We start from the raw sequence: 22,439 nt of genomic DNA on the forward strand, positions 1-22,439 counted from the left end.
GGTCTTGTAGGATCAAGGCCTCTAATGTTGAGTTTTTCTACTGTGCGTTTAGACCATAGGCCAGTGCTTGTGATTATTAGGCATTTGTAATGATTACTTTTGCACTAATGTGAAAAAATAGCCATGGACCACTGTTTGGATTCTCCCAGAAGTGTGCTTGGGATTTTTTTGTAGTGTCCCTTTTGGACTGTATTTTCTCTCTTTTGCCCCTACCTCTGGAGTTCTTCTAATACTTAGCTCATCTTTTTCTACTATATTTTCATTTGATTCATTTGTCAATCTGATCCAATGACTGTTAAGTTCACAGCAGAACTACGCTGGCTTCAACAGACTCCTAGGATCAGGCCCTTAATAGGCATTTGAGAAAGGTGTTAAAGAAATTGCTCTGGGGCCTAAAACCCATTAGACATCCATGAAGTAGGTATACAGATTTTTTTTGGTCTGCTCTATTCTGATTAATATGCCTTTCATTTCCCAATCTGCTTTATTTCATCAGAGGTTAATTCTGCAGGACATTATAACTCAGTAACAGCATTCCTTCTTAATTATTTTGCATTATCTATGATGTGTGAACAGTCATGAAATGTGGATTTCAGGGATTAATAACTTTTATCTCTTTTCTGCGTTCTCTTTCAAAATGCAGAGCAGGAAAGTGTGAGATTTCCAGGCACCTATCGGAGTGTGCTTGAGGTAAAGGAGGCAGCACTGCCACAGCCACTTTGTTAGTGTTTGGAAGTTCCATATCAAACGGCTTAAGTGGGCAGCATGGCGACTGTTGAAAACGCTGCTCTCATGATCCCATTAACCTACCGCTAAGGGATCCACAGCAATTACAGCAGTTAGTGAGGCCCAAATGGAAAACCCCAAAGATGAGGGAAAAGGGAGAAACAGCAGACATTTTCAGGGCTGTATATGAGCTATGTGGTAAATGTTCCTCCACCTGCAGTTTCAACTGAGAGGGCTTGGTGCTGAGTCTGCAATTGCACCGAGTGGTCCTTTTACATATTGTGTGGGATCTGCTAAATTTTTGCAGGATTTTTTCCAGCTGTGCTCTCATCACGTTGATTTAATGGCCCTTAAGAGAAACCATAAAAGTGCTTTCTGGTTAGTGGGCCCCAGCTGTTCTTCGTAGTATTGCATAATACAGCAGGCTGAGTTAACTATAGATTAATGATTATGAAATGTCTTGCTTAACCATATAATTTTTCAAATGTACAAGGCATTGGACTAAATGTGGTTCACTGAGGTAACAAAATGACATGAAGGAAAAAGGCTTAAGAGGTGAGGTATATTTTAAGATAAGATTTTCCACAGGCCAGCCATGTTTCTGGCCAGTCATTTCATGATATACGTGAGCCATATGTGTGTGTGCGTGCACATGCATGCATGCTCATGTGCTTCTCTTCACATGTGTGTTTTCCCTTAAGGACTGAAGGGTGATGGCTCACTGCTGGAAGCATTTCTCTGTTTTCATTACCAGGCAACAGTGGAAGAAGCCAACAGTATCATTTGAGGATTATCAGGCTCTCTGATGAAGCTAAGAGCATTATAAGGCTGTATGAAATGGAGGACTTCTGCGTCACAGTGTCATATGAGCTCCTGCTGTCCTACCAGCTCCGGAGCAGTTGAGCAACGAGGTAACTGGTGAAGCATTAGGGCCTCACCCTGCTCCCAGTGAACTTGGTGGCCAAACCTCTGTTGACTCGAGTGGGGAGGTGAGGTCATGATCTGCGTGGGGGAAGTATGCCCTATGGGTTGCTGCTGTACCAAGAGGCTTATTCACAAAGTTTCATAAGAGCTCGAGATTCCCTGTGGTCCCTGATCACCATAAAGGGATAACATCAGTAAAGGAAATTATAAAAACAATTGAGGGTTCAGTGTTTTCCTTTTTTTGGTGAGTAAGCCAAAAAAAATATGTACAAGAAACCTACGATTATTGAGGAAAAATCCACATAGTAAGGGACCAGGACAAGACACTCTTTAAAGTAAAATAGACCTGCTGAGACCCTGGGTTGCTTCTACCTCTCTGCTTTACCTATTCCTGCAACACTTGAGTGGCTGCATAAGTTACATGTGCTTTTCTCAAAGTACAGGCAAAACAGAAAATGAAACATAGTACGTAAGCTCTTATAGATTGTGAAAAGTCAATAGCAATTCCATTTGCAGGCATAAACCCACAGAAACCCGAATCTGCTTCTGGTGCCCTAAAATACAAGCAAGCCTAGTTTTAAGATGTAACATCCTGAAATCAGGTGCAGATTTATTTTGTGCCCTTTTCCCCCTAAAAGTGATGCAGCTTGCAAGAGTTTTGATGGGATATAGTCCAAGCATCTTGTTTTTTCAGGTGATTCAGAACATTAAAAGCAATATAAATAACGTAAGATGAGAAATGGTCAGCAATATTAAGCAACCTAAGTTAAAGAGGGCTATTAAAAGTTGATAGCATAGATTTTTTTCTGCTTTATTTTTTCCAAAGTTGTTAAAACGTAAATGAGAAAGCTCTCTTATAAGTACCTGCAGCTCAGCAGATGAGTTTCCATAGTTGGAACATGAAACCATAGATTCAGTGGCTGTTGTCAATCTTCTGTTATGACAATGTGGATCACCTAAAGCAACTGAACCATGACATTTTTTTCTTGGTTTTGCCCAAGCTAGATAGTAATGACACGCAACGTGTCATTTGCAGGAATATCTTTAAGGTTGGTTGCCTAGATCAGGGCATTGAAATGATCACTAACTACGTTTTGTTTTGTTTTGTTTTGTTTTTAAAAGCTGTTCAGTATACACCTTAAACCATCTAATGGAGAAACAGCAGCACTAAAAAACCTATCTGCTACTCATTTTTATGCATCCTTGTCTGGAATTTTAATTTTTAGGAGGCGATTCAATTTTTTTGAAGGTAGAGCATAAAAATGTAATTACTTGCGTATCTTTATGAAGAGTTTGTATAGCTACGAGCTAATAAAGATTTAGAAGAATTAAATATTGTTATAGTCTCTGTTGGTGTCCTCACAATTTGTACTCCTGCCAGGTGAATTTTCCATTGCTTACGATATAGACATCGTGTGTATTTCAAGAGCTGTAGTTTGTTAGCAGTTGGATATAATCTTAATGTTGAACTACTTGAGCCTGAATTAATTTCAGACATATGCAGGATAATCTCAGTCTTTTAGGACTGAGCTGGCTGCAAAAGAAAGTACGTGGCTTACACACCTTCCCTTATGTTTACCTACAAAGCAGCAGCCTCTCTTATGTGCTTGTGGGAAAAAACAATTGTTTCCTTCCTCTGGAGCAGGAAACCACAGTCTGTTCATTCTGACAAGTCCACTATGACTGAGCATATTCCACCAACAACTTCTATTGATGGCAACAGGGAAAGTAATTTATTCTGGATTTCTTCCTAATGCAATTAAGAAACAATTTAAATTGCAGGAAGTGCAGCGATTAGCACAGAACCACTTTAAACATTGCAAAATCAAAGACTGAATTTCAAATCCACCTGGATGATTCAGGGGTGAATATGGCCCAGTGACACTTTGGGATCAGCTTCCTAATCAGATACTAATAAGGGCATTTGGGAAATCTATTTGTAGATAATCTTTGTGCAGGTATTATGCGAACATAAACAGAAGTGATGTAGATGTTACAGCTGCATAACAGTGAGGGAAGTTTGAAATGGAATGATGGAGGTGAAGTCTCTCTTGAATTGTTTTTTTCTTGCTCAAACATATAGGGCCTTATGCAGACACATTTCTTTCTCTGTAATCTTAAGTAAAGTTTTCCACGTCTGCTTAACTGACTCGTGTCAGCCAGTCTTATGAAGAATTTATCCTGAGGAACAGTACAAGGGAAGTAGTAGAGATGAAGTGCAGAACCGTTTTCCACAGACATAGTAAACAGTGGTGATGTATGACAAATCCTCAGAGACTAGTTTTTAGAATTTGCTTATTATTTTCTACCCGTGGTTCTCAACTACTTTTCTGTGATCTCTTTCAGTCTAACGCTCAACTGTTTATCTGTTTGGAGTAGCCATTAAAATATCCTAATGATGGTGTGAATTAGAGTAAAAGCAGCAGGTTGCCTTGGAAATTTGAATGCACTTCCTTGTTAAAAACTTCCAATGACTGGGTAGAGCTCTGATCAAGTGGGTCAATGGTGCTTAGCTATTGCGTGCAGATTACAATACATTAATTTGTGAAATGAATTGTAAATTATTCTTCTGAATTGAGGAATATGAAATAAGAGTGAAAAATCATAAGAAAATTTGTCTTGTCTGATGTTTGTTACATGACTTTTCTTTGGGCTGCTCATTGTACCTGGTTAGGAGATCAGGTGGAATGTGCTATATGTAGTCAAGCTTCTCATTTTCTAGAATACAGAGAAGATATTTGTGTATCACACTGGAGAAACACCATAACCATCTCACAGAAGGGCAGTGAGGTCTAGAGCAGTCACTCATGGCTGAAGGGACTACCCTGTCTCATTGTTGCATCATGACAGAATCTAACAGAAGTCCTTGCAAAGTGGACTTGTGCAGATTGAGTTATAACAAAGGCTGTGGTGATTGCATTGTGCTATACTTCGTGTATGCTGATACGTTAGGAAATAACAGACAATTTTTTCTTGCCAAAAAGTAGTCCAAATATTTCAAGAAGTAAATACTTTCTATAGGAATATAATTGCAGACTATATTTTCCTCCATGGACTTTGAATGGTTACATAAATACCTGTCCTTCTAATTTAGTGCTACATTGCTGCTTTTAAAATTTCTTAATAATAATGTGTACTAGATCATTCTGAGAAGAGACTGCAGCTCCAGCAGTGTGATTAAGAGATCACATTAACAAAGTAATTTAGAGAGGCACCCAAAAGCTGATCTGCTGAAAAACACCACTTTAATTAAACCAACTTGATTATAAATAGGTATAATATTGTATGTGTAAGGAAGAGTTGAAACTGGAAAAGAGAAAGAAGGTAAGGATTGTATACTTCATTGGGGACCTGGAACATGGTATGTTCAGCGGGACCATTGCACCCTGTCTGGAGGACTCTACAAGACGTATTTGAATCTAGTTGTTGTCCACTTTGTGCATAATAGTCAAAGTCATGTTGTAAGTGGACCAAGAAACTCTATTTTGCCTCATAAGTATAGTACTCTGAGGGGGAAAACCCCTGACTCTCCAATATGGTCATGAATTCTTCACTTTCTTAGGGTAAAGAAAATGATCCAAATCTGTGTTTCTTAGTATTAAAATATTTTCTATTTTTTCAGTATGGGATGGGCTGAAGCTCATTGGTAAGAGGGTACCTCAACCTTTCAGGCTGAAACTGAACGATGAGTAGCACAGTACTAGCAATATAGCTGTTGGACTTTATGACAAATTTAACTTGTCCTTGGGTCAGGAAGAAATAACTTCTTATGATGATGAGTCATTCTGAGGAAATATTTTACTGGTGGTCAGGATTTTTCATTACCTGAAGATCAATTCATTTAGTTTTAAGATTGAAGAAAGAAATCACTTCTACCAACCTGTCCAAGTTGGATGTCACAAGATTAAATACATGTGGGAATTACACTAATGCTATGAATTTTGATAATAAATAAGTTGAGCTTAGTCCTAAGATAAAGAGTTTCGATGTGAATATTTGCATATTTTCGGCTCAATGTCTGTCTTTTTATTTACAATGCTTTTACTTTGTTAGATTTCCACCACCAGAAGGAAGAGTATGAATAGTGAGGGTCCTGAACAAAGGGGCCTTGCTGTGTTCTGTCTCCATCGAAACTTAACCAGTCTAATGCTAGTTAGATGCTAAAAGGTAATAGAAGTGAAAGCTCCCAATATTTGTCCTATCACTTTTAATTGGTTTCCAGAATAAAAAAATTCACATTGAGCCATACAGAAAAAAAGCACCAGCGTCTGTTTTGTTTCAGGGACAGCCAACACCAGTGAATTTCAGTGAGATTTATAGATATACCCTGTGCCAGCCTTCAAAATAGCAGAGGTTTGGAAAATTAATTTTCACCTCGAAGAACAGACTAGTTTTTTTTAGACCATTTTTATCAGTAAAATGTATTACTTTTTAGTAAAGAAAACACCATTAAATGGATGGTTGGGCTAAAGGCTTTTCAGTAATGGAGAAAATGATATAATCATGAGAGAAGGTGGCTTCATTATAGTGTCAGCACTTAATGACTGGACAATTTGATATACTGTCAAGCTCCTCTGGAAGAATTAAAACCTGCTGAATAGGTGATCTATCTTTTTTTAATGATTCCATTAACATTTTAGGAAGGACTTTTCATAGATGACCAGCCACAATGTTTTCTTAGATCAAAACCACAACCCTTCAGAGTGTTTAAATTGTTCCATCCTTCTCAGAGATATGCTAATTCATAGAACAGGATTGACCATGAGTGTAAGCAAAATGTACATGCAATAGCACACCTGATTTACATGTGCATTTGAGAAACTATATGCCAAATGGCTGAACTTGCTGCAGGAACAATTCTTGTAACAAATCTCACTTTATTTTTGTTTTCTACATAAAACTTTTTCATGTTTAGTCTTTTTGAAAATCTAACTCAAATGAAAGTGTGAGTCTTATAGATTACAGGAAGAATGTCTCAATTCAAAATAATTATTTTAAATGTAATTTGGTTTGGAGAATTATTTTTATACATCTACAGGTTTTCCCAGAATAAATAATGTAATGGAAACCATGACAATCCGTGGAGTTTAGGTTGCATTCAGCAAAAGAAACTGTTGCAAGCTGAAACTTTGTCCAAATGAATCAATTTAGGTGAAGTTTGAACAAACTTCATTAAAAAATCCTGAACCAAACCAGTTTCACATGATCTAAAATATAATTGCATATGTTTTTAATAATTTTAGATTTTTTGTAATTTACTTTGTATGTAACCTCTATTTAACCCATGAAATCAAAAGGCAACAGAAACACAATTTAGTATAGTTTTTCTTCTGAGCTATTAGTAACACAGAGTAAGGACTGAGAAGCTGCATGAATGTATGAGCTAGCACAGCCAAATGAATTTGCTGAATGTGCATTTTAATAATGTTAACAAAATAACCTGTACTTAAATTTTGGCTAAGCATGCTTCTAATGACTTTTTGTGGAAATCAGCAGTACAAATAATCCAAAAAGCAAGTATAAAATTAGTTTTTCAAGTCTTGCAGATAGCAGGCATGATCTCAAAGTGACTTGAGTGATGATTTCTATTAAAAGGTTTCAAATTAAAATACTTTGCATCATGTAAACTGGATTGGCTTGGCTGAAACCCAATTTTCAACCAGTTTTAGGGAGCTATTGTTAACAGAAATGATCACTTAGGTAAGCTAACGGCAATTGTATGCAAATTCTGCAGGATGCCACAGACTTACTATTTGTGGTAAAATTGTGGCAACTTTCCTAACAAGACTGACGGAAAATTGCCAGTAGTAGGAATTGCTGGTGACCTCAAAACTTCAGCTGTGGTTATCCTCTCAGATTACTACAAAATTATAGCAGAGTTTGTAACAAAACTTAAGCTTATTACATTGAGCAAGAAAGTGAAAGAAGGGACACTGAAGAGATAAGTGCTAAGACAAAGAGAAATACTAATATCGAGCAGTCCTGTTTCAACGTGGTGAGGAAAAAATGGCTGCCGTATCAAAGGCTGTCAAACTTGATAGTTATATTAATTTTAAACCTCTTGTTTGTTATCACAAGACTGTAGCTCAGCTTCCTTGCAAAGGAGCTAGAATGAGTTTTGGCATTTTGTAAGGATGCAGCTGATGACCATCGTTGAGCTTTCAATGGTCTCAATAAGTCAGGAGGCTCTCCGCCTACCCTCTCACATCCTGACCCTCCACTGAGACTTCTGCTGCAGTCAACTATGTGCAGGTATGTATCTAGGTCCAAAGTCTGAGCTGACTTATGAAAAACTAGAACAGAAACCTAAAATGGTGGGGAATGGATGTAAGATCTCCTTTCAGTCCTATGCATTTGAATACTGCCACTGCAGTCACAGGAAGTTAAGCTCCGAGTGCCTCTGGAGAACTTCCCTGCACTCTTGAAAGGACTGACTTTAGCAGTGGTTCAGTTCCACAGTTTCTATCAATCCTGGCCAATTCCTTAGATCTGAATTGTCTTTGGGCTTTTTCTTGTGCATCATGAATAAGATTTCATGGATATAAGAGAGTTGACTGAGGGCAGTGAATGTAAATCTAATAGAGCACTGAAGTATAGTAATTGGTTTACTGAGGAATGAACGCCAAGTGACTTGGAGAGAGAATGAGCATGAGAGAACCAAGAAAAACAAAACAATTAATGGGGTTTATATTAGATTACACACATCAACTTCATTTTTTTATAAGTATAATATGTTCAACATTTAACCTCAGCATTTCTTTGCATTACAGTTATCTTTAAGAGTGGCATCCATGAAATTCCTTAGATAAAGATACCAGGGTTTACTTTATTGCATTTTTGAATTAATATTTCTGATTTAATTTCACCTATGACTGAAGCAATTCCTATTGTAATGCCAAAAAATGGATGTGGCTCATTTTTTTAACAATAATGTATCTTCTGCAAGAAAAATTTGCAGCTTTACCTAAGCTCTGAAGGGTTGCTCATTCATGGAGGTTATCTAATCAGATTTGGAATTTCTTGGTACAATAATAAAATAATGTGGAAAACCCATAGTTTAATATAAATATAAAGTAATTTTCAATATGTGTACAGGAAGGAAGAAGCAGAAAATGTTAAAGAACAAATTATTCTGAGCAAACTCCAAAGAGGAGATTCTCTACTTGGGTGTTGGGAATTGATGAGAAAACAATCTCTGAGACCTCTTACGCTTAAAGACACATGAAATGGTAATTCCTACTACCAGCTTGTTTGGGTAGATATTTGGGTCGAAAGATGTACCAGATAGAGAGATCTAGTAAAATGCTGTCAGAAGCTTAATTTAATAATGTTTATGTGCCAGGAAGTGGGTGTTGATCAGAAATGTCTGAATTCACTGCATTACCTCTTGATTTGCCTACTCACCCTAAAATCAGGCATTGACCTTTATGTTTCTTATCCTCTTTCGTATGTTGTTCCTAGAAATTCATAATTTCTTGACAGTATTACAAAGTTAGATGCCTACTTGCAGACTCAAGGCTTTATTAGACTTTTATTTGAGATATGAGCTAAAGAATATGTTTGAAAGAAGTAGTGTATCTTTTCAATAAAATTCCAGAGAATAAACCTTTGCCCTTATTCTGTCCCTAGAGGCAGAGGAACAGAAGAAAATGAGAAAAAAAAGATATATTCTCAGTGGTTAATTCAAATTTCAAACCAAAAGTTTAAGCTACTCATTGTCTTGCAGTTATTAGATTCTGATGACTTTACATAGGCCTTTCAGTGTTTCATGAGCTTAGTATAACTTCTTCTAGAGTAGTGTTGCCTTATTAAGTCTTCTATGAAAATCATTGTTCGACATTGTTTCTCACAGACTTAAAGTAATGATATTTCACTGGACAACATTGAGGAACTAAAGATACATCCTTTTTGTGGAAGTGTACAGGATTTCCTAAAACTTTCATTTCCATGACTTGTTTTATCAGGTCAATGACCAAAATGGAAATTAAGAAAGTTTACGTGGTTTGAATTCAGAATTTTTACTGGTTGTTGCTCTTCTTGCTTTACAGATGAAAAGGAGAGTGTGGACACACTTTTTCTTGGAGCTTGAGTCAGAGCAGGGATGTTAAACTAAGGCTGTGTACCTCCTAGCCACACAGACTCTGGGAATTCCAGGATGGATTGGAACAAATAAACTTCCATAAGGACAGAAAGGACAAGTCAGAATGACTCCCTTGTTCAAAGGTGAGTGAGTGCCCTCTCCAGGAAGATAGGATGTTCAAAATGCTCCTCATACTCAAACAAACTGCCCAAATTATGGGCTATGGGCCATAATTTTCTTCTCTGGCTGGTTTGTTTTGTTTGGTTTTTATGAAATATTGTTTAATGTGCTTTTTGAATCTAATCCAGAGAAGCAAAGCACTTCATTTTGGAAATACTGAAATGAACTGTTTTGAAATTTCTGCATTTCTTTCTTATTAATCAGAAACTTTTTTTTCCTCTCGAATTTAGTTAAAATTAACAAACAGCTTTAGCTCAAATAGAGTTACCATTTTTGGTGAATAAAGCAGTCACCTTAAAAAAAGGCAGGGGGGCACACAGGAGTCCATCCCCGCCTTCCACACAGCCTCCCACAGATGATCCACCCATACCATACAGTGTTGCCATACAGCATGATTGTTGCAATGCAAGTAAGTGGTGCGTGACTCTGGTCCAGCAATGAGAAGAGTTTCTTGCATCTTTCAGACGCTCAGGTGAGATTAGTGGCTTGTTGCTGTGCAGGGTCTCTGTGACAGTGTTTGAGGCCAGATCCATACCTGTTTTAAAGTCAGTCAAGAATCATAACCTGTCTTACCAGAACTGAAATCTGCCTACTGAGCCTGAAACATGCCATCGTAAGAGCAGGTAAGTGGGATGTGACTTAGTTTTCTCTTTGACTCTGAGAAACTTGAAGTTACTTCACATCCCTGTGTACTAGTCTATTGGTGAAACAGGCAATAGCTTGTGGAATGTCTTGTACTGGAAATCTTAAGAGGTATCTGACTTGCTTTGAGAGTCCTGCATGAAAAACACCACCGAAGAGGAACGCATTGCTGCTGTGACTTGCTACTTATTTTGTGAATATAGAGGATGTGAGTGCTAGAAGGATGTCTGTAAAAACCCACTAAATGAGGAATCATCAAATCTTTCCCATGGGCAGGGGGCAAGAGAGTGGTCCTGAGCTCTTACCCCTGTGCCTGCTGCTGCTCCAAGGAGGACAAGGTCTTCCAGCCCTGTCTCCTGCAGGCGTGGCGGCTGCTCCCAAATGCCCACATTGCATTCAGCTGAGCTGGTGGGAGATACCTGTCTTTTCCAGAGGGAAAGCAGTCCTCATGTTGGTTCCTCTGTGGGAACAGTGGCAGAATGGGCAGAGCTAACCCTCAGGGCTGGTACTGGGGCTCTGCTGAGTGTATTGCATCTTACCAGATCAACTGGGTTTGACTCTGCTCAAAACCTCAATGTAGACAGACTTTTCTCCTTTTTTTTTTTTTTTTTCCCCCCCCAGAAATTTGTTTTAAAATGTATTTGCTCTCAAGTTAAGACTTTTTCTGCCAAGATTCACCCCGAAAACATTTTTGCAGCCAAGTTATAAACCCCTCCAAGTAAGGGTATGCAGTGTAGCAATGGAGAGAGCCTAAAGCATAATGGCACCAGTTAGTTCCCTGAGAATGCCACCTTTATGATCTGTTATCTTCCTTTGCCAGCTTCAATTTAACATTTCATGAGAGCTGGGTTGGGCAATTCATTTTAAGCTTAGTTTTGGACTTAGTTATCAAAATAGGACAGTAAAGCTCTCAAACATGCTGTATGTTCTTGGAAAACACTGCAGAAAGACAAATATTTCACTTGGACTGAAAGGAGATATAAATCTCACACCGAATGCCTGTCAGCAAATTTAGCTAATATGCTAATTTTCTTAGGACTGGACTGTCGGGATGTGCTATCTTAAGACCTTAATGTGGAAAAATACTTATCTGTCTTATACTGTGAACGTCATGTTAAGAAGATTCATATACCCACTGAAATGTTTGTCTAATCACAGAAATAGTTCTGGTATTTATTTATTTTTTTTTAAGGACTAATTTATGATCTGTAGCTGTTAGTTTGGCCAGAGAGTGTTAAGAAACTGAGTTCTGACTGGAATTAACACGGAGACTGTTAAACATTTTTGAGTGCATTGTTTTAATTGATGACAGCTTGCTAGCAGAGGCAGAATTTATCTGGAGATTACAGGGCCAGCACTAGGGCATGGAGAATTCTGCAGTCCTGTTTCCACTGATTATACAAATGCATCCCAAGGGATGTAATGATCAGTGCTTAATCAGTCCCTGCTGGTGTAGTTGGAAGTAAGGACTCCACCAAAAGTTGTGGAAGAGGCAGCATGTGCAGACTAGCTCGAAGGACATAGATACTCTTACTCCTTTCATGGGTACACCCAGCATAGCCACCTGCTTCCAGCCAGACAGCTGCTGTTCTCCGAGCAATGCAGAGCCGACTGCCTTTTCACTACTGGGAACTCATCTGAGAAACATAAAATCATAGGTGACTGACCCTCAAACCATGTACAATGAGACACCAGGGACTGTGACAGAACCTGCTGACCATGTATCTATTAAGAATCTCTGAGGAAAGGCAAGCACTTGGTGAGAGGAAGTTAGGGCAATGCAAACTACAAAAGATGTGGGGTTTTTATTCTATGGTGTTGCCAGCATGACACTCGCCAGGGTCTGGGGAGAAGAAGGCTGGGAGCTGAAGAGCTAGCTATTCTGTTAGCAGTGCATTGTGTTTTTCAATCACTACATGTCCATTTTATGGAACTTTTTAGATACTCCGGCTACATTAAGATTTAAACTTTTTGAAAAACAGCACTAAATGTGGAAAGACAGTCATGCCACTAGCATGCTCAGTACTTCAGGAGCGAAGGCATCTTATGTTGCAGAAATTCCCAGAAGGTTAGCTTTTCTTGCCATTCAAGGACTGTGGACAAAACACTGTTTGGAGAATAAATCCCCAGGATTAGTCTGCCATCTTTGTACACTTCTCACAGGTGATTGTACTTTTGGTGTGATACCCTCTGACAGAAAGAAGACTACATACAATGCTCAGGTTTTTTCCAAAGCATTGTGGAGATAACCACTTTGCTTGTTGGGGTGGCATTCAAAGCTCATAAGTGAGAAAGGGAAGGTAATCCAAACATTAGAGGTACAATTCTCCTTTTATGTGAGGTTTTTAGCTCACTGGTGCTGAACCAATGTGGCCAAAGTCTACTCTTATTGCCCTCGGTCAGTCCCACTGGCTTTACAGCAATAATTTCCAAACTGAAATGGTTCCAGGTAACCATTCCTCCTGCTGGCTTCAGCATCACTGTGTTAGCTTTGAATAAGCTCATCTTTTCATGAAAAGACTGCACATCTGAAGAAGAACCTGAAAACAAAGTCTGAGAGTCCTCCTAGGTACTCGATATTTACTGTACTGGCTTCAGAAATTTTGCACTGCTATGACACTTACAGACTGGAAGATTCATTGTAATATTCATTTTAATAACAGGAAAAAAAGGTTTATCTGTAGCACAATGGACTTCCAAAGTTATTTTTTTGCTGCATTGTGGGCATTATAATGATCTACAACAATATTGATATTATTTTTTTTTCAGAGCTCCATGAAATTTTTAGTATTTATGTATCTCTCAGAAAGAAATCCCTTATCCAATCAAGATTACTAATGTCTCTCAATTTCATAATACAGAGAAATATCTTGAAGTCAGGAGCATTCTCTCTGAGGATGCAAAGAACAAATTTTTGATCGCTTTTACAGTTTTCATTCAAAATATTTTTTCCATATTACAGTGGCTGGACCTTAGTGAGAAATATAGATAAGTATACATCTGAAAAAAATACACCTTTCCTGAGCCAATGCTAGGCTTAGGCCCCAGAGGAATCAGGAAAATGGAGGAGTTTGCCTCGGTTGATGAGGATTGGGTTTGGGAGCAATTAGACAATCTGGACATCCATAAATCCATGGGTCTGGATGGGGTGCACCCACAGGTGCTGAGGGAGCTGGCTGAGATCATTGCTGGACCACTCTCCATCATCTTTGCCAAGTCTTGGGAAATGGGAGAGGTGTCTCAGGACTGGAGGAAAGCAAATGTCACTCCAATCTTGAAAAAGGAGGACCCGGGTAACTATAGATCAGTCAGCCTCACCTCCATCCCTGGGAAATTGATGGAACGACTTATCCTTGGTGTCATCTCAAGGCATATTAAGGATAAGAGGGTCATTAGGGGCAGTCAACATGGCTTCACCAAGGGGAAGTCATGTTTGACCAACCTCATTGACTTTTATGAGGACATAACGAGGTGGATGGATGATGACAGAGCGGTGAATGTGGTCTACCTTGACTTCAGTAAGGCATTTGACACAGTCTCCCACAGCATCCTTACAGATAAGCTGAGGGAGTGCGGTCTGGACAATCGGGTAGCGAGGTGGACAGTGAACTGGCTGAAGGGAACATGCCAGAGATTCGTAGTCAATGGGGCAGAGTCTAGTTGGAGGCCTGTATCTAGTGGAATGCCTCAGGAGTCAGTACTGGGGCCTGTATTATTAAATATATTAATCAAGTATTTGGATGAGGGAATAGAGTATGCTATCAACAAGTTTGCTGATGACACAAGGCTGGGAGGAGTGGCTGACACACCAGAAGGCTGTGCCACCATCCAGCGAGACTTGGACAAGAAGGAGAGTTGGGCAGGGAGAAATTTAATGAAATATAACAAGGGCAAGTGTAGAGTATTGCATTTGGGTAGGAACAACCCCAGGTTCCAGTGTAAGCTGGGAAACGACATGTTAGAGAGCAGCGTAGGGGAAAGGGACCTGGGGGTCCTGGTGGACAGCAGGATGACCATGAGCCAGCACTGTGCCCTTGTGGCCAGGAAGGCCAATGGCATCCTGGGGTGTATTAGAAGTGGGGTGGTTAGTAGATCGAGAGAGGTTCTCTTTCCCCTCTACTCTGCCCTGGTGAGACCCCATCTGGAATATTGTGTCCAGTTCTGGGCCCCTCAGTTCAAGAAGGACAGGGAACTGCTGGAGAGCGTCCAGTGCAGGGCAACAAAGATGATTCAGGGAGTGGAGCATCTCCTGTATGAGGAAAGGCTGAGGGAGCTGGGTCTCTATAGCTTGGAGGAGACTGAGGGGTGACCTTATTAATGTTTACAAATATATAAAGGGTGAGTGTCACAAGGATGGAGACAGGCTGTTCTCGGTGACAATCAATGATTGGACAAGGGGTAATGGGTTCATATTGGAACACCAGAGGTTCCACTTAAATTTGAGAAGAAACTTCTTCTCAGTGAGGATAACAGAACACTGGAACAGGCTGCCCAGGGGGATTGTGGAGTCTCCTCTAAAGACATTCAAAACCCACCTGGACACCTTCCTGTGTAGCCTCATCTAAGTGTTCCTGTTCTGGCAGGGGGATTGGACTAGATGATCTTTTGAGGTCCCTTCCAATCCCTAACATTCTGTGATTCTATGATTAGGCAGACAGAGAAATAGAAGGAGGCATTTCCTTCAGCTATGGGGGAAAAGTCTTTGGTTGTTTCAGGTATGGATACAGAAAGATAATACATTCTGAAAGTTTTATGAAGAAAGCAATACAAGATTGTAAATGAGACTTACAGCCTCGTTCGAATTTGCATTAAAATAAGAATAGATCTCCTACAAAACTGCCACATGCATTATATATTTTTCTTCTAAGCAGCCACCACAGCTACCAGAGCAGACAGTAGATGTCAAATCCTTTTTGCTGCTCTCTTTTTCCAGAACAATAATAGCAATGCGGAAACAGCACATGGGTTTTCTGAAGTTATATTAGACATATCTGATTTTCATGTTTGCAGTAATCTGACTTTGGCAGGCTTTTTAAAGACGGGTTAGGGAGTATTACATTAGACAGTGGTGCTAGGCAGCCAAACATGATATTTTGCAGTTCCAGAAAAGAAAGTTCAACACAGCCAAGATCTGAACAGAACAGATATTGTATATTAAAACAAGCTGGAAAACCTAAGAGAGAAACATCCAAATGTTGCCCAACTGAGCGATTGCACTGGCAGCTTACATGGAGCTGAAGGTCTAAATCAGATATGCATAAAATGGGGAGATTGTAATCCCTTTAATATGGGAAGTATGCCCTGTGGGGGACTACTTTTCCCAGCATGCAACTGCAAAATGTCATAGATCTCAGCCACCCTTAAGCAGAACAGCTGAAAAGCATGGAAAATTGCTTTGACATAAATAATCATATATACAAAGTGAAGGCCAGTGCTTCAGATGCTGCTGGAAAATAAATCTCCTGTATGTGTCCAAAAGAGACTGCAAAGATGTGAAATTATGCTGAGAAATATTTTTGTCTAGTGGTACACCATTTATAAAGCTGTTTTGAACTCATCGCTGTTATTCGAGTTATTAAACTCTGAATGAGAAATTTATTGCAAAGGTACTGAAATTAGTCAGCTGAGAAAGTAATTTTTATTTTTGGCAGAGAGATCATTGTAGAATATGGTGTATTCTAAAAACAGAGACAAATAAAGGAAATGGGCAATGGCTACACTTTAAAATGGAAAACAGGCTATGTTGCTAAATCACAGAATCACAGAGAATCACAGAATGTTAGGGATTGGAAGGGACCTCAAAATATCATATAGTCCAATCCCCCCGCCAAAACAGGAACATAATAAATTAAAAATTAAAAGATGATGCAACAAATACAAAATGTTTAAGGGTATGGCTTTTCAAACTAAACTAAAATCAGTAAAAAGTGCGTGAAGACTTTGAGTTGTATATCTTCCTTCAGTGGAAATATCTTGCTGACATAATCTTCCAAGACGGCTGCAGACACCGACTTCATGTATGTATAGATGTCTCATGCAGTGATGGCCTTCTCCAAATGCCTATCTACAAATGCACCTTTTAGGAGAAGAGAGTGTAATCGTAACTTCATCTTGACACTGATAATAAGTTCCCTGATTGTTCCTTAGCTGTTCTGCATCAAGTGACTGAACACACACACATATTTCCAGAAAAAATCTACAATGAGATTGGGAGTACATATACAGCAGCAATTTGGCATGAGATCCTTTTATGAGGCTGTTGTGGTATTCCTAAAAGAAACATTGTAAGACCAGAAAATATTACGAATATAAGATTAAAAAACCCAATACAGAAACTTATATATTTTCATATGAAAAGCTACCAAACAACCTTACCTCTTCCCCAGTGTAACCTGATATATTAGGTATGTAACAGGCATCTTATTAATTATAATCTGGAGTTAGAGCAAAACAAATTCATTAAGGATTCTAATTTTCTCCTTGTGATAATTTAAGAGGATGAAATTTATATTTCTAGGTATCTTCACATAACATGTTGTGTTAATTTTAACTCACTTCTGTAAACTGAGTTTATAATGTTATTTTTCTCAATTCTTGCAAAAATTCCACAGGACAGTATATTTTTCACACACACACACACAAGGCAGTAAATAAAACAGAGCTTTAGTTATACTCCAGAGCTTCTTTTTGCTGAAGAGCTTTCTTTAAAAATATGTGTATATCACCACTTCATACAAGAATGCTAAAGAAGAATTTATAGAAGAAAGTCACAGTGTGTTATTTCTCATTATTTGAGACACAGTGCTTCCCTTTCAACTCCTTTTTCACATGTTTATTTGCTCTTTTGGGCTGCTTTAAACAAGATGGCAATCAGCAGGTTTGGCTTGACGTTGGAGTGCTGCTGACATTTTTGGTGTCAGCTCCATGCCACTTGCACCCCACGCTGCTTTCCCCAACACATTTTTTCCCCATTTGTACATCGTGACTTCTGCCTGCTTTTCAAAAAAGAGCTGGCTGAAGAGTGTTTCTTCTTTTCCTCTTTGTTTCCTTAATACATGGGGGGAAGCTGTGGTTAGGGTTAAAAGAAACCCTTGGAACAAGTTTCCGAAAGCAGGAGGAGAAATGGTCCCTCTGAAATGACTGCCAGCTGAGGAGTTTCCCGAGGAAGGAGGAGGACAGCCATGGTGGCAGGTCCCTGGGCATTGTCACTACCAGCTCTGCCCATGAGGGAACTTTGCAGAGGCTGCTCAGTGACTGAAGCTGGTCCCAGCACCCATGCCATGCTGTGTTTATTTAAAAAATCCTTTATGTCTGCTCTGCCCTGTCAACTAATCACTTGTGGAAAATTTTCAGAAAATTACATCCATGGGAAGGCAAGTTTTACAACTGTTAAGGGCCATAGAATGGACCTTTAGTCACCAAACCTTTCCATTTGAGAAAACTGAAGTCACCCTGAGCTACTGGCCATTACAGAGCTGGCCCTGAGGTGCTGAGTGCTTGTGACCCACATGAGTTTCAGTGATGTTTGTGAATGTAAGAAGCATTTTAGAGATATAAAAATGGAAAACTGATTTTCAAACTGTCATTTTTAAGTTTTCTCATAAATAACTATGCCTTTCTTTCTAAATCTGGGAACTGGTCAGACTTTCTCTATGTGTATATTAGGTGATGAAAAGCACTGAGTAGCCACATCAGGCAGAGGACATGTACTTAAGCCAACCAAACTTAAGGGGACACATTCCACACTATAGAACAACATATTTGCCGGAGATCCTGGATGTACTGCAACATTGCAGGTAGGTTTCTGTTATAAACCTCTCTTTTGAACAGCCAATCTTTCCACCTCGTGCTGACAACAACCCTTGGCAAGGCTTATTTTCTGAGACTCTCTCACTTCTGTTGTGCTCTGTATCATTTAAAGCCCTGAAATACTTTTCTAAAATACATACCACAGTTCAAAGGAGGGTTGCAGGCTGGATATAAAATAACCCAGTGAGCTTCTTTAATGCTGTTGTCTTGTAAGATTTTATAATCATGGTAATCATTATGATCCTCTCAGGCCTCACAGTTTCTGAAACATGGGGTTATCTTTACCATGGCTAACTAAAAAGATATATATCTAATTTAGTTCTACTGTCTTTTCAGACTTGTCAAGGAAGATGCAGCTTGTCTGCTTGGAACCTAAAATGGTACCTGTATGCATTTTAGATGCCTTTCCTTAGGAAAGACATTTGTAACACACTATAATCCTATGAAAGCCTCAACCCAGATGCTGTTGAAGCTCAGTTGGGTGTCCTTTCTCAGCCTGTATGTTCCCAGGGTGCTGTAAACTAGATACCTTTGGAAGTACAGAAGCTCTCAGCTCTGAGGAAAAAGATGGTTAGGTTTTATCTAAACTTGAGGATTCAAAGATGCATCTCAGGAGAAGTCTAATTTTGAGCTGGCTGTTAAAGTTTTGGCTATATCTGGAATGGTATTGAATCCAGCATTGAACGCAACAGGTATGGCTGTTTTAATTTTAAAAACCCCAAACAAGTGATGGTGATAATAAGCTGGAGACTGCTGAAGGGATTTTCTGTGTATTTATGTCTCTTGGGCATAGGTAAATCCCTTACCATAATTACACACTTAATTTTAGTTAAATCCACCACAGTATGGGTTCCTAGGCAAGTGCTGCGTACCAGCCATTTTCTTAAGCACTGGGAAATGGTGGGGCATGCAGTGCAAGATAGCTGTGGTTTATATAATGTTCCAGAATAAGGGTCCCTTTTTGAAAAGGAACCATAATAAAATTATATGAAGACTATTTCACACTGTAAATATGAAGCATTTTGATCCTGGAAAAAAAAAAAAAATAATCAGTGAAATATCTTACCGTGGTTTAGTAAAGAGCCTTGCATGTGGAATGAAGCTGAAAGCACAGCCTAACCCATTCTTCCTTCAGATTCAGAAATGATTGAAACTAATCCTTTTGAAATATCTTTTGTACTTTAAAAACATGGGGTGAAATTGCAACAGTGTCAAATGCAGTAACTATATTTCCTTTTTCTTCAGTAGATAAAATTTTAGCTCAAGGAAACTTGTCAGATTATTGACAATTTACCTGACTAAGCTGCAAGACAAAGAAAAAGTGTTCTCCTAAATATTGCTATTATATGTCTGACAAAATGTACCACAGTTGCAGGAAAAGCTCTGAAGCTGGTTATCCTATTGATAGCAGAGAAGGTGAATTTCTCTTTCCATAGCAACCCAGCAGCAATGTTGCCAATACAACCTTTCCTACTTATGGAGATAATAGTAATGAAAGAAAGCTCATTAATGGCTATATAATCATTTAAAACACAGCTTCGTCTCTCTTGACATCTGCATAGACTAAATGAGTTGTTGAAGGATTTGAACAGTTTTACAGAATATATTAAGTTTCATGACTTGCACACAAAAAAAATATTCATTTGGTTACACGTTGGAAATCCAGAGCCAACAATAACTTGGGATTTATTAAAAGCAGGCCACTGTTTTAATGGGAAAATATTTTTATGCTATGAGCAGTAATGACTTTTTTACAACTCTTGTAAAAACTCAAAAGAAGAGCAATGAAGATTCTTGGGATGGATGGATGGATTTTGCTGTTCTTGAGCCAATTAGTAGAATAAAATATTTGTTTTTATATGAACACAGCACCTGTTCCATTAGCTAGCAGGAAAACTAGAACCTTCTTTACTATTTAAATTGTGGAATTCATCCTATAAAAACTAAAGATGAGCAGGTGCTAATGGATGCTGTATGACATACTGCTTGTGGACATATTGAAATTGTCCATTTCTAATAGAACCATCAGCTACCTGGCAAGATTTTGGTAATACAGCATGTTACTACTATAGATTATATTTCAGTCTGTCTGTTGCATTGCATTAGGCTGCCATTGTAGTGTCTCTCTTGGAACTGCCCGTTTGTCTGGATTTCTCCTGATATACAATAAAGTTTCCAACCACACTGAGACAAGAGTTTTGGTATATGGTTTTGTTCAGAAAAGTTATTACACTCCCAATGTGCCTGTGAACAGATTCCCTCCCATCCTGTTCAGCTGAGCCACGTGATGGAGACTGGTGGCCACTATGTAACCACTCACTCAAAATAGGCAGGCTGTCACAAACAGCTCAGCCTGATAAAGCCCAGCCTTGGCTGCTCTCAGTTCCAAAACAATTTTTCAAAAGGGAAGGGAAGGGAAGGGAAGGGAAGGGAAGGGAAGGCAAGGCAAGGCAAGGCAAGGCAAGGCAAGGCAAGGCAAGGCAAGGCAAGGCAAGGCAAGGCAAGGCAAGGCAGGAAGAAAAGAAGGAGAACCTACACGTTGCCAGGGGATTGGGCTAGCTGCCATCTTTACTTTAGCATCCTGTACTCAAAGTATGTTGTCTTCTCATTTCTATCACAATTCAACAATTCAGTATTGCAATATGCTCCTGTGAGGAGTTAGTTGTTTCCTTGCTTTTCTTTCTACTGCATATGAAATTAGACTGTAATATGATGAGCTTGTGTTTAGCTTTTGCTGGATCACTTCCTTTGCCTTGTCCTCCTTCTGCACTTTACTGGTAATATGACTGGAGTAGGATGGTATTCTGAAACTAGAGAAAGTTAAAGTGTTACTTTTTTCATGTTTGTTGGAGAGAGAGATACTGAACTTTGCAGAAGGCTGTAGTTGTGTTTGGGACACATGATAGAGCAGTGTCTCCTATATCTTCTTCATATGTGGGTGATGTGGGTGGCAATATCATACAATTGCATAGTAACTGATGCTATACCTATCCCTGAGATGTTACTCCTTCTCATATGATGACCACTGTGTGTATCCTATCTTGTACTGCAGCTTCCACAGACAAATCTCTTTCTGCCAAATGTTCTTCCACCTTCTTCAGTGGTGAAATTTACTAATTTCTGCCCCTTTCTCCTCATGTATAAATCTGTGTCTATGGCCACATGAATAAAACAATCCTTTTTCCTTTTATGTGTATTTCTTATGGACTATCACTTAAGCTATGGCAGATGTTTATCTCACCTGAATCTACCCAACTAGATCTATAGCCAAAGATTCATGATGATTAGTACTGCCACAAATCCCCCTACCACTCACAGCAAGCTGTCCTCCTAGTTTCTACTTCCATACTTTTAGATTTTTCAGTGTCGTTTGACTTAACTGTAAGCACTTTTTCAACATTTCTTTCATATTCCTGAACTTCTAATGGGACCTATTGCAACATAAACCCGTAAGCTCTTCTGTCTATCTATAGCTCATCAAGGTAACTCTTCCACCTCTCTGCTAACCTTTAAGTGATAATGATGCACTTGTACCCTCTTTAAGCTTAAACAACCACAAAAAATTGTCCTTTCTTGGGAAGGGTCATTGAGAAACTTAGAATGATGCATGTTGCTCATAAAATCCCCAAAGGGATTGAACTGGGTCAATTTAGGTCATAACTCTCTGGGCAAATAGTAGGTCTCATAGACTTTCTTAATCAATTCACCTCTTTCCATTCAGTCACAAGTCACTGGCACATCAACAAATACAGTAAGATTAGACATGAATTTGCAGCACAGAAGTTATTCTTCCCAATAACCGTTTATGTGTGTTCTCATACCCTGAGATAAACATGGGATGATGCATAGTGCATACCTACAAGGCAACTGGTCTAAGTCTGAGCTTCCTCTATGGTGATTTATTCGTGCTCCTGCATCTTAAAATATTACTGCTACTTTCTAGATGCAAACAGGGAAAAATATTGTGTTGTTTCAGATATCAGACTTTAACAGAAAACTTTGTAAAGGATGAACTTGATATTTCAGCATTAAAGAATGTTTCCAGATCTTCCTAAGTCTTTCTCCTATAGACTTGTAC

This window comes from Nesoenas mayeri, assembly GCF_963082525.1.
Source record: "Nesoenas mayeri genome assembly, chromosome: 3".
Lineage (NCBI taxonomy): Eukaryota > Metazoa > Chordata > Aves > Columbiformes > Columbidae > Nesoenas > Nesoenas mayeri.